The following is a 12,696-nucleotide window of genomic DNA, read 5'->3' on the forward strand; positions in this document are numbered from 1 at the left end:
AATTGACTTCAAACTTGGCATTTATCATCTCAAGACCTGAGAGAAAAACTGGGCAAAACATCTTGCCTTTTTGAAATACTATATGACGGGGGCGGGGCATCAAATATTGCCTTTAAAATTTCATTTGTCCAGAAAGAGCAAATGCTTAATAACTCCCATGTTCAAGCTCCAAAAAATCTCAAACTTCTCAGGCAACGTAATAGTCACGGCCTGAAAACATCTATATGATAAAATTCAGTTATACATATAGCGCCACCTAGTGGTTACAATAAATGTCATACTTTACGTTTTTAGCTACTGTGCTGAGCTTGTTGAAGGGATCCATTTGAAAATTGGTCAGAAAGGCCTTAAGATGTTGATCATGCCCCACACCGAATATTGTAACTTTTCGCCAAAGGGCGTGGCCGCTACGGTGACGCAAAGTCTGAAGATTTTTCGTGAAAATAAAAGCTGCATTAACTTGACCGAGATGATCCTATCTTCTCAAAATTTCACACATTTGATGAGAGTCCAGCCCTAAAGACATCTCCTGACTTATATTTCATCTAACTGATAGCGCCACCTAGTGGCAATTTTTTTTCTTACGAATTTTCTTCTACGTTTTTCTCCAAACACGTTAACTGGACCTACCTCATATTTGCTCAGATGAGGGTTTCGGCCTTCATGATGTCACAACACGAAGTTTGTGAGTTTTCGCGAATTGCTGTGGGTGTGGCTAAGCGCTGTTCGCCAAGAAAATAACGCCAGTTTTGAGGGTCTAAACATGCACAGAAACTCATGAAACTTGGCACACACATCTGGCCTGGTAAAATTAGCAATATTTTATTGTTGATTGTGCTATTTTTACAAAAATGACTCAATAGCGCCCCCTAGAAGTTTTTAACGAAGCAGCCCCGGTTGTACGTTTAAGCAAGAACGACGAATATTTTTAGGTGTATGAGGGAGCCCAAGACCTACAAAAAAGTCTCTTGGACCCATATGCTAAAATGAACAGGAAGTGAGCTACGAATTTTTGAATGTCCCATTTTTGACAATTTTTGCACATTCACAGGGGGCAGACTTTTGCCCACTTCTCCTACACGTTTCATCTGACTGAGTTAAGACTTGACCTGGACCATGTCAAGTCCTGAGCCAACGACAGGGGGAAAAATCTTGACCTTTCGAAATACTATATGATGAAGGCGGGGCATCAAAATTTGTGTTTCGCACTGAAAAAGGATATGCTTAATAACTCCCCGGTACATGCTCCAAAAAATCCCAAACTTGACATGTATGTTTATCGTCAAGGCCTGAAGCTATCTCTATGACAACATTCAGTTATATATGCAGCGCCACCTAGCCCTTGAGGCATAAAAAAAAAATACCCCACATACGGTATTTTGTACAAAAAATGTCAACTCATTCTGAGTGTGATAACTAAGTCATTTATGAATATTCTTTTAGTTTCCACCACTCAAAATGTTCACTGGCATCAGACTTATCCAAACATATATATATTTTTATTTATTTTTGATAGCCTCTGTGGACATTAAAAGCAATATCGTGAATGAAGGATATGCTTAATAACTCCACGGTACATGCTCCAAAAAAAATCCCACACTTGACATGTATGCTTATAATCAAGGCCTGAAGGTATCTCTATGACAACATTCAGTTATAAATACAGCGCCACCTAGCCCTTGAGGCATTTATATATATATATATATATATATATATATATATAAACCCACATACGGTGTTTTGTACAAAAAATGTACACTCATTCTAAGTGTGATAACTAAGTCATTTATGAATATTCTTTTAGTTTCCACCACTCAAATTGTTCACTGGCTTCACACCGATCCAAACGTATGCACGTTTCCATTTTGTTTTATTCATTTTTGATTGCCCCTTTGGACAATAAAAGTAACATTGTGCAATGAGTACAACGAGCGATGATGTGTATATACACTTTTACAAAAAATACCAATCAGGGCAACTCATTGCCTAAAAATAAAAAAGGACGCTGATTTTTGCAGGTCTTAACAACCACCAAAACCCGTTGAGCTTGACACACACTGGCAAAAAAAAATATTCTACATGTAAACGTTTATTATGCCATTTTCAAAGAAATTTTGCTTCCAATATGCCAGTAGCCCAACGTGCAAGGACCCCAACGTGGCCCGGGCTGCGAGGGCCCTTTATAGCTGCTCGCAGCTCTAGTTATTATTATTCTTTATTCTCCGCAAACGATCGCGATTTTGGGTACCTAAATATTCACGAAAACTCACCAAACTTTGCACACTCCTCAGGCCCGGCGAAAAATTTGATATTATGAAGTCGTCATAACAACGCGACTCTATAGCGCCCCCTAGCATAGAAAAATAAAAACCAAGCTCGGCACGTTTGAGCTAGAGCAACGAAAATTGGCAGGCACGTGTAGCACCCCGAGACGCACAAAAAAGTCTATTGGGACCATGTAGCTAAAATGTACAGGAAGTGAGCTATGAATTTTTTTATGTCCAATTTTGGCCTATTTTGGCACATTCACTGTGGTCATGCTTTTTCCCCCTTTGCAAACATTTTTCATCCAATTGACTTCAAACTTGGCATTTATCATCTCAAGACCTGAGAGAACAACTGGGCAAAACATCTTGCCCTTTCGAAATACTATATGACGGGGGCGGGGCATCAAATATTGCCTTTAAAATTTCATTTGTCCAGAAAGAGCAAATGCTTAATAACTCCCATGTTCAAGCTCCAAAAAATCTCAAACTTCTCAGGCAACGTAATAGTCACGGCCTGAAAACATCTATATGATAAAATTCAGTTATACATATAGCGCCACCTAGTGGTAACAATAAATGTCATACTTTACGTTTTTAGCTACTGTGCCGAGCTCGTTGAAGGGATCCAGTTGAAAATTGGTCAGAAAAGCCTTCAGATGTTGATCATGCCCCACACCGAATATTGTAACTTTTTGCCAAAGGGCGTGGCCGCTACGGTAACGCAAAGTCTGAAGATTTTTCGTGACAACAAAAGCTGCATGAACTTGGCCCAGATGATCCAATCTTCTCAAGATTTCACACATTTGATGAGAGTCCAGCCCTAAAGACATCTACGAACTTATATTTCATCTTACTGATAGCGCCACCTAGTGGCAATTTTTTTTTTAACGAATTTTCTTCTACGTTTTTCTCCAAACACGTTAACTGGACCTACCTCATATTTGCTCAGATGAGGGTTTCGGCCTTCATGATGTCACAACACAAAGTTTGTGAGTTTTCGCGAATTGCTGTGGGCGTGGCTAAGCGCTGTTCGCCAAGAAAACAACGCCAGTTTTGAGGGTCTAAACATGCACAGAAACTCCTGAAACTTGGCACACACATCTGGCCTGGTAAAATGAGCAATATTTTATTGTTGATTGTGCTATTTTTACAAAAATGACTCAATAGCGCCCCCTCGTAATTTTTAACGAAGCAGCCCCGGTTGTACGTTTAAGCAAGAACGACGAATATTTTCAGGTGTATGAGGGAGCCCAAGACCTACAAAAAAGTCTCTTGTACCCATATGCTAAAATGAACAGGAAGTGAGCTACGAATTTTTGAATGTCCCATTTTTGACGATTTTTGCACATTCACAGGGGGCATACTTTTGCCCACTTCTTCTACACGTTTCATCCGACTGACTTCGGACTTGACCTGGACCATGTCAAGACCTGAGCCAACGACAGGGGGAAAAAATCTTGACTTTTCGGAATACTATATGATGAGGGCGGGGCATCAAATTTTGTGTTTCGCAATGAAAAAGGATATGCTTAATAACTCCCCGGTACATGCTCAAAAAAATCCCAAATTTGACATGTATGTTTAGAGTCAAGGCCTGAAGGTATCTCTATGACAAAATTCAGTTATATATGCAGCGCCACCTAGCCCTTGAGGCGTGAAAAAAAAATACCCCACTTACGGTATTTTGTACAAAAAATGTAAACTCATTCTCAGTGTTATAACTAAGTCATTTATGAATATTCTTTTACTTTCCACCACTCAAAATCTTCACTGGCATCAGACCTATCCAAGCATACGTATTTTTTATTTATTTTTATTTATTTTTGATAGCCTTTATGGACGTTAAAAGCAGTATCGTGAATGAGTGATATGGTTAATAACTCCTCGGTACATGCTTCAAAAATTCCCAAACTTGACATGTATATTTATAGTCAAGGCCTGAAGGTATCTCTATGACAAAATTCAGTTGTAAATACTGCGCCACCTAGTCCTTGAGGCATAAAAAAAAACAAAAAAAAAACTTAAGGTATTTTGTACAAAATTAGTGAACTCATTGTAAGTATTATAACTAAGTCATTTATGAATATTCTTTAACTTTCCACTACTCAAGATGTTCACTGGTATCAGACCGATCCAAACATATGTACTTTTTTTTATTTTGTTTTATTTATTTTTGATAGCCTCTATGCACAATAAAAGCAACATCGTGCAATGAGTACGAGCGATGATGTGTATATGTACTTTTGCAAAAAATAACAATCAGGGCAACTCATTGCCTTACAATAAAAAAAATAAAAAAAAGTCGCTGATTTTTGCAGATCTTAACAATCACCAAAACCCATTGAGCTTGACACACACATTACACCTGGCAAAAAAAAAAAATCTACATGTATATGTTTATCATGCCATGTTCAAATTAATTTTGCTCCTAATGTGCCAGTTCCCCAATGTGCAAGTACCCCAACGGGCCCGGGCTGCGAGGGCCCTTTATAGCTGCTCGCAGCTCTAGTTAGGGCCCGAGCAGCGACCGCTGCGAGGTCCCTATTGTTTTTGTAAAAATTATTATTATTATTATTATTATTAGGGCCCGAGCAGCGACCGCTGCGAGGTCCCTATTGTTTTTGTAAAAATTATTATTATTATTATTATTATTATTATTATTATTAGGGCCCGAGCAGCGACCGCTGCGAGGTCCCTATTGTTTTTGTAAAAATTATTATTATTATTCTTCTTCTTCTTCTTCTTCTTCTTCTTCTTCTTCTTCTTCTTTATTCTCCGCAAACAATCGCGATTTTGGGGACCTAAATATTCACGAAAACTCACCGAACTTTGCACACTCCTCAGGTCCGGCGAAAAATTTGATATTATGAAGTCGTTATAACAACGCGACTCTATAGCGCCCCCTAGCATAGAAAAATAAAAACCAAGCCCGGCACGTTTGAGCTAGAGCAACGAAAATTGGCAGGCACGTGTAGCACCCCGAGACGCACAAAAAGGTCTATTGGGACCATGTAGCTAAAATGTACAGGAAGTGAGCTATGAATTTTTTAATGTCCAATTTTGGCCTATTTTGGCACATTCACTGTGTTCATGCTTTTTCCCCCTAAGCAAACATTTTTCATCCCATTGACTTCAAACTTGGTATTTATCATCTCAAGACCTAATAGAACAGCTGGGCAAAAAGTCTTGCCTTTTCGAAATACTATATGACGGGGGCGGGGCATCAAATATTGCCTTTAAAATTTCATTTGTCCAGAAAGAGCAAATGCTGAATAACTCCCATGTACAAGCTCCAAAAAATCTCAAACTTCTCAGGCAACGTAATAGTCACGGCCTGAAAACATCTATATGACAAAATTCAGTTATACATATAGCGCCACCTAGTGGTTACAATAAATGTCATACTTTACGTTTTTAGCTACTGTGCTGAGCTCGTTGAAGGGATCCAGTTGAAAATTGGTCAGAAAAGCCTTAAGATGTTGATGATGCCCCACACCGAATATTGTAACTTTTCGCCAAAGGGCGTGGCCGCTACGGTGACGCAAAGTCTGAAGATTTTTCGTGACAATAAAAGCTGCATTAACTTGACCGAGATGATCCTATCTTCTCAAAATTTCACACATTTGATGAGAGTCCAGCTCTAAAGACATCTACTAACTTACATTTCATCTAACTGATAGCGCCACCTAGTGGCAATTTTTTTTCTTACGAATTTTCTTCTACATTTTTCCCCAAACATGTTAACTGGACCTACCTCATATTTGCTCAGATGAGGGTTTCGGCCTTCATGATGTCACAACACGAAGTTTGTGAGTTTTCGCGAATTGCTGTGGGCGTGGCTAAGCGCTGTTCGCCAAGAAAACAACGCCAGTTTTGAGGGTCTAAACATGCACAGAAACTCCTGAAACTTGGCACACACATCTGGCCTGGTAAAATGAGCAATATTTTATTGTTGATTGTGCTATTTTTACAAAAATGACTCAATAGCGCCCCCTCGTAATTTTTAACGAAGCAGCCCCGGTTGTACGTTTAAGCAAGAACGACGAATATTTTCAGGTGTATGAGGGAGCCCAAGACCTACAAAAAAGTCTCTTGTACCCATATGCTAAAATGAACAGGAAGTGAGCTACGAATTTTTGAATGTCCCATTTTTGACGATTTTTGCACATTCACAGGGGGCAGACTTTTGCCCACCTCTCCTACACGTTTCATCCGACTGAGTTAAGACTTGGCCTGGACCATGTCAAGACCTGAGCCAACGACAGGTGGAAAAATTTTGACTTTTTGAAATACTATATGATGAGGGCGGGGCATCAAAATTTGTGTTTCGCAATGAAAAAGGATATGCTTGATAACTCCCCGGTACATGCTCCAAAAAATCCCAAACTTGACATGTATGTTTATCGTCAAGGCCTGAAGTTATCTCTATGACAACATTCAGTTATATATGCAGCGCCACCTAGCCCTTGAGGCATGAAAAAAAAATACCCCACATACGGTATTTTGTACAAAAAATGTAAACTCATTCTAAGTGTGATAACGAAGTCATTTATGAATATTCTTTTAGTTTCCACCACTCAAAATGTTCACTGGCATCAGACTTATCCAAACATATATATATTTTTATTTATTTTTGATAGCCTCTATGGACATTAAAAGCAATATCGTGAATGAAGGATATGCTTAATAACTCCACGGTACATGCTCCAAAAAAAATCCCACACTTGACATGTATGCTTATAATCAAGGCCTGAAGGTATCTCTATGACAACATTCAGTTATAAATACAGCGCCACCTAGCCCTTGAGGCATAAAAAAAAAAATACCCCACATACGGTATTTTGTACAAAAAATGTAAACTCATTCTAAGTGTGATAACTAAGTCATTTATGAATATTCTTTTAGTTTCCACCACTCAAATTGTTCACTGGCTTCACACCGGTCCAAACGTATGTACGTTTCCATTTTGTTTTATTCATTTTTGATTGCCCCTTTGGACAATAAAAGTAAACATTGTGCAATGAGTACAACGAGCGATGATGTGTATATACACTTTTACAAAAAAATACCAATCAGGGCAACTCATTGCCTAAAAATAAATAAGGACGCTGATTTTTGCAGGTCTTAACAATCACCAAAATCCGTTGAGCTTGACAGACACTGGCAAAAAAAATATTCTACATGTAAACGTTTATTATGCCATTTTCAAAGAAATTTTGCTTCCAATATGCCAGTACCCCAACGTGCCAGTACCCCAATGTGCAAGTACCCCAACGTGCAAGGACCCCAACGTGGCCCGGGCTGCGAGGGCCCTTTATAGCTGCTCGCAGCTCTAGTTCTTCTTCTTCTTCTTCTTTATAGGTCGCTTGCACATGTCGTCACTTCCGCCTCGGATTTCTCGTAGTCGCCATGCTGGGTGGCCTCCATTTACGTAGCGATTCGGTCTAACACGTATCTATCACGTTTGTTTTCTGCGTTTAAAATGGTACATTGTTGCTGCATCGTTGGCTGTTCGAACAAAGCCAAGGGGGAAAATGGTCGGTCTTTTTTCCGAATTCCGAAAATAATTAGGAACCAGGGCCTGGAGACAGAGGAGTGCGGACTCCGGAGGGAAGTCGTTACTTTGGGCTCGTGTGTGCAGCGATCACTTTGTGAGCGGTAAGCTTGTTTACCTTTATTTCATGCATGAGGATTAATAACGTTTCGAGCGCCCATATATGGGCAAGTTGCTTATGTTTTGGATTCATGAGCAAGCAAGTTCGGTAGTACAAGCTGGCTAGCGGACGTTAGCCGAAAGCTAACATCGAACATTTTCACCCAAGTAGTGCCAGTGCAAAGTGTTTACTGCTGAAATTGGATTGATTAGTCTTGGGCTTTTAATGCCGATAACATGTTTTTTGGTGGCAAAATGTAAACTTGGAAAAAAAAGAGACAGAAGGGGCTGATGCAAGAAAACAGACCCCCGGGGGTGATGCAAGAAAACAGACCCCCGGTAGCCTACACATCATGCTAAAGAACTTATTCACGCCCACCCTACTGCGGTAAAATAACCAGTCTTTCCATATTTTATTTGTTTATTTTAACAGGTCGCCCTGCGCCCGTTTTTCTGTCCAATCATCCCGACTGGGCTCCAACATTAAAGTTGGGTCCCAAGTTACAACATCTATGTCTCAGCCCAGTCAGTGCCAAGATATGAACGTGCACAGGAGAGACAAGCAAAGAAAAGACGACTCGAAGTGGCAGAGATTGTTGCAGTTATGCAGCCAGATGGTTCCAGTAACCTGTACCCTCAAGTACTGCTGACATCATTGACTCTGGTATGCCACTCAGAATTCATTACATGATATATTGTATGCATGAGTGAATGTATGTGTTTGTTTGTGTGTGTACACGCACCTTATATTTTAGAGACATTTGGAAGTGTTTATAGAAATAAGTATTTGCCTGTAGCAATGTTCATACATTAAAAAATGCAACAAAATGTGTACATTTCTTTTACACTGACAAAAAAACTATACTACTTTACTATATTAAACCTATTACTGGTACCGTATTTTTTTGTGATTTTTTTCTTTATTTTTTTCTTTAGGGATCTCATGCCACACCGACTTGATTGCCAATGACATGATGGAAACGAAGGCGAGCATCAAAGCATTGCAGGAGGACAACATGCGACTGTTTGTTTGGCGCTAATAAAGGCAGCGTTTATACAAATTCTGTTGTTGGGTTTGTTTACAAAGCTATACATAAGACAAATGACAGGATTTGACTCAATGTGCAATATGGTCCCTCTTAAAGTAATGGCATAAATCTCTATTATTTCTAAAAGCACAAAAAATGAAGTGAATAATGATTAGATGTAGTAATTTCAGGGTTAAAAATTGAACTGTTAATTAATGTAGTTTATTTTAGCACAGGTGCCTACCATCCTGATGACGGTATGATGTAATGTTGATGGGGTACGCAATGACTTTCATTATGCTATGTACAGAGGAAAAAGTTGCTCTCTTTTAAATTTGTTTAATGTAAGACAAGTACCAGTACTGTGTTACAGTTTTCCCAATAATCCTTGTTTCACACTTGTCACAAAACCACTGTCCTTTTGGCAGTCTAGATTGGCACACTTCAAGTGATATCATTTGATTTTACAATCTGCTGCAGCACAAAAAACTACTTTATTCCGCATCTTTGAAGTACATGAGCAAGTGGTAGGTGACAGCGGCTGAGCAGGAACACTGGAAGTCCACTGCTGATCTAGTAAATGCTCTCCCGAGCAGTTCAGGTAAGGAGGGGACTTTGGGAAAAAAAAACTCTGGCTTTTCCAACTGGCCAAAACGAGCGATCTGGGTGGACTCGCTCGATCACACTTTGTCCACACCACAAAGTCGCAGAAGTTCGTCCAGTTAAACTCATCTGTGCCTGAATCTGAAAATATTACAAACATTGTAATGAAAATATGAAACATAGAATTAAATAAGAAACTACAAAAAGTAAAGCCATACATACCTGGTAATACTATTGGTGTTGTCGTGACAAGTGATGGGAATTGTTGCCATCTGGCACCAGACAGAAATTGGGTGTTGTGACAGCCTCCTTAACCGTGAGATCATAAGAAAAGCTGTCAGTATGCTCAGTAGTTACCATGAACACGTTTTATTGTACTGGAAACTGAAACTAAAAATACGTCCTCTGAGAGTGGTTAACCTTAACCATTTAGAATAAGTTGATTAAGTAACATGTAACTAGTGAAAGGGTAGCATTAAATTTAATTAAGCCACGGGGAGGCTGTGCAGTTACTTTTTATTCTTATACGCTCTGCCATATTTGCCTGTTATAAAATGATTAGAAAAACCACATCAGGTAAACCTAGCTGTGCATGTAAACACAATGATAACAGGAAGCCTGAGAACAAATCAACATTTTTGTGTGCAGAATTACCAACACCATGTGGTTTACTTACGTGCAACAGCAACCGTTTCTTCTGATGCGATGTTAAAGTTTACACTCTGTATCCACCCGCTTACAAAATAATTGTAAGCCTCCAGGGATTTGTTGGCGTGTTATGGAGCATGTTGTCAACACGAGGTAGGGAAAGATGTCCAGAGATGTCACATTTGGCCAGCAAGCTTTCTCCGTCAAAAAAAAAATCACCCTTGGTCAGGACGTAATTAGGATCAATCCCGCCACACAGAGACACCTTCTGCCTGTATCGTTGTTTTTGATCTTCCGGTGAATCGTGAAAATACTGCGAAAATTACATCAGGTTGATAAGCTCTACCGTGTAACTCGCGAGTTGTACCTTGTGAACCGGTGGACACCCAATATGGCGCCCGAAGGAAAAACTCCCATGATGCATTACGATGTGCAAGCGACCTATTCTCTGCAAACGATCGCGATTTTGGGTACCTAAACATTCACGAGAACTCACCGAACTTTGCGCACTCTTCGGGCCCGGCGAAAAATTTGATATTATGAAGGCGTCATAACAACGCGACTCTATAGCGCCCCCTAGCGTAGAAAAATAATAACCAAGCCCGGCACGTTTGAGCTAGAGCAACGAAAATTGGCAGGCACGTGTAGCACCCCGAGACGCACAAAAAAGTCTATTGGGACCATGTAGCTAAAATGTACAGGAAATGAGCTATGAATTTTTTAATGTCCAATTTTGGCCTATTTTGGCACATTCACTGTGGTCATGCTTTTTCCCCCTTTGCAAACATTTTTCATCCAGTTGACTTCAAAATTGGCATTTATCATCTCAAGACCTGAGACAACAACTGGGCAAAAAACCTTGACTTTTTGAAATACTATATGACGGGGGCGGGGCATCAAATATTGCCTTGAAAATTTCATTTGTCCAGAAAGAGCAAATGCTTAATAACTCCCATGTTCAAGCTCCGAAAAATCTCAAACTTCTCAGACAACGTAATAGTCACGGCCTGAAAACATCTATATGATAAAATTCAGTTATACATATAGCGCCACCTAGTGGTAACAATAAATGTCATACTTTACGTTTTTAGCTACTGTGCTGAGCTCGTTGAAGGGATCCAGTTGAAAATTGGTCAGAAAAGCCTTAAGATGTTGATCATGCCCCACACCGAATATTGTAACTTTTCGCCAAAGGGCGTGGCCGCTACGGTGACGCAAAGTCTGAAGATTTTTCGTGACAATAAAAGCTGCATTAACTTGACCGAGATGATCCTATCTTCTCAAAATTTCACACATTTGATGAGAGTCCAGCCCTAAAGACATCTACGAACTTATATTTCATCTTACTGATAGCGCCACCTAGTGGCATTTTTTTTTTCTTACGAATTTTCTTCTACGTTTTTGTCCAAACACGTTACCTGGACCTACCTCAGATTTGCTCAGATGAGGGTTTCGGCCTTCATGATGTCACAACACGAAGTTTGTGAGTTTTCGTGAATTGCTGTGGGCGTGGCTAAGCGCTGTTCGCCAAGAAAACAGCGCCGGTTTTGAGGGTCTAAACATGCACAGAAACTCATGAAACTTGGCACACACATCTGGCCTGGTAAAATGAGCAATATTTTAATGTTGATTGTGCTATTTTTACAAAAATGACTCAATAGCGCCCCCTAGAAAATTTTAATGAAGCAGCCCCGGTTGTACGTTTAAGCAAGATCTACGAAAAATTTTAGGTGTATGAGGGAGCCCAAGACCTACATAAAAGTCTCTTGGACCCATATGCTAAAATGAACAGGAAGTGAGCTACGAATTTTTGAATGTCCTATTTTTGATGATTTTTGCACATTTACAGGGGGCATACTTTTGCCCACTTCTTCTCCACGTTTCATCCGACTGAGTTAAGACTTGACCTGGACCATGTCAAGACCTGAGCCAACGACAGGGGGGAAAATCTTGACTTTTCGAAATACTATATGATGAGGGCGTGGCATCAAAATTTGTGTTTCGCAATGAAAAAGGATATGCTTGATAACTCCCCGGTACATGCTCCAAAAAATCCCAAACTTGACATGTATGTTTATCGTCAAGGCCTGAAGTTATCTCTATAACAACATTCAGTTATATATGCAGCGCCACCTAGCCCTTGAGGCATAAAAAAAAATACCCCACATACGGTATTTTGTACAAAAAATGTAAACTCATTCTAAGTGTGATAACTCAGTCATTTATGAATATTCTTTTAGTTTCCACCACTCAAAATGTTCACTGGCATCAGACTTATCCAAACATATATATTTTTTTATTTATTTTTGATAGCCTCTGTGGACATTAAAAGCAATATCGTGAATGAAGGATATGCTTAATAACTCCACGGTACATGCTCCAAAAAAAATCCCACACTTGACATGTATGCTTATAATCAAGGCCTGAAGGTATATCTATGACAACATTCAGTTATAAATACAGCGCCATCTAGCCCTTGAGGCATATTATATAAAAA

The 12,696-nt window shown here is 39.6% G+C and overlaps 1 protein-coding gene and 2 long non-coding RNA genes across 4 annotated transcripts in view; 2 read left to right on the forward strand and 1 right to left on the reverse strand.

Annotated features, from left to right (window-relative positions):
- Positions 1 to 12,696, forward strand: part of entpd3 (ectonucleoside triphosphate diphosphohydrolase 3) — a 172,455-nt gene that overhangs the window by 83,030 nt on the left and 76,729 nt on the right. The window lies entirely within an intron of this gene.
- Positions 7,624 to 8,919, forward strand: LOC144021997 (uncharacterized). The gene is made up of 3 exons (XR_013284238.1): positions 7,624 to 7,925; positions 8,354 to 8,584; positions 8,857 to 8,919. It is a non-coding gene; the product is annotated as an uncharacterized LOC144021997 (long non-coding RNA).
- Positions 9,424 to 10,404, reverse strand: LOC144021998 (uncharacterized). Its single transcript, XR_013284239.1, has 3 exons — positions 10,228 to 10,404; positions 9,774 to 9,860; positions 9,424 to 9,692 (listed from the first exon to the last, which is right to left on the reverse strand). It is a non-coding gene; the product is annotated as an uncharacterized LOC144021998 (long non-coding RNA).

The sequence above is a fragment of the Festucalex cinctus genome, chromosome 7 (assembly GCF_051991245.1).
Source record: "Festucalex cinctus isolate MCC-2025b chromosome 7, RoL_Fcin_1.0, whole genome shotgun sequence".
In the NCBI taxonomy this organism is placed as follows: domain Eukaryota; kingdom Metazoa; phylum Chordata; class Actinopteri; order Syngnathiformes; family Syngnathidae; genus Festucalex; species Festucalex cinctus.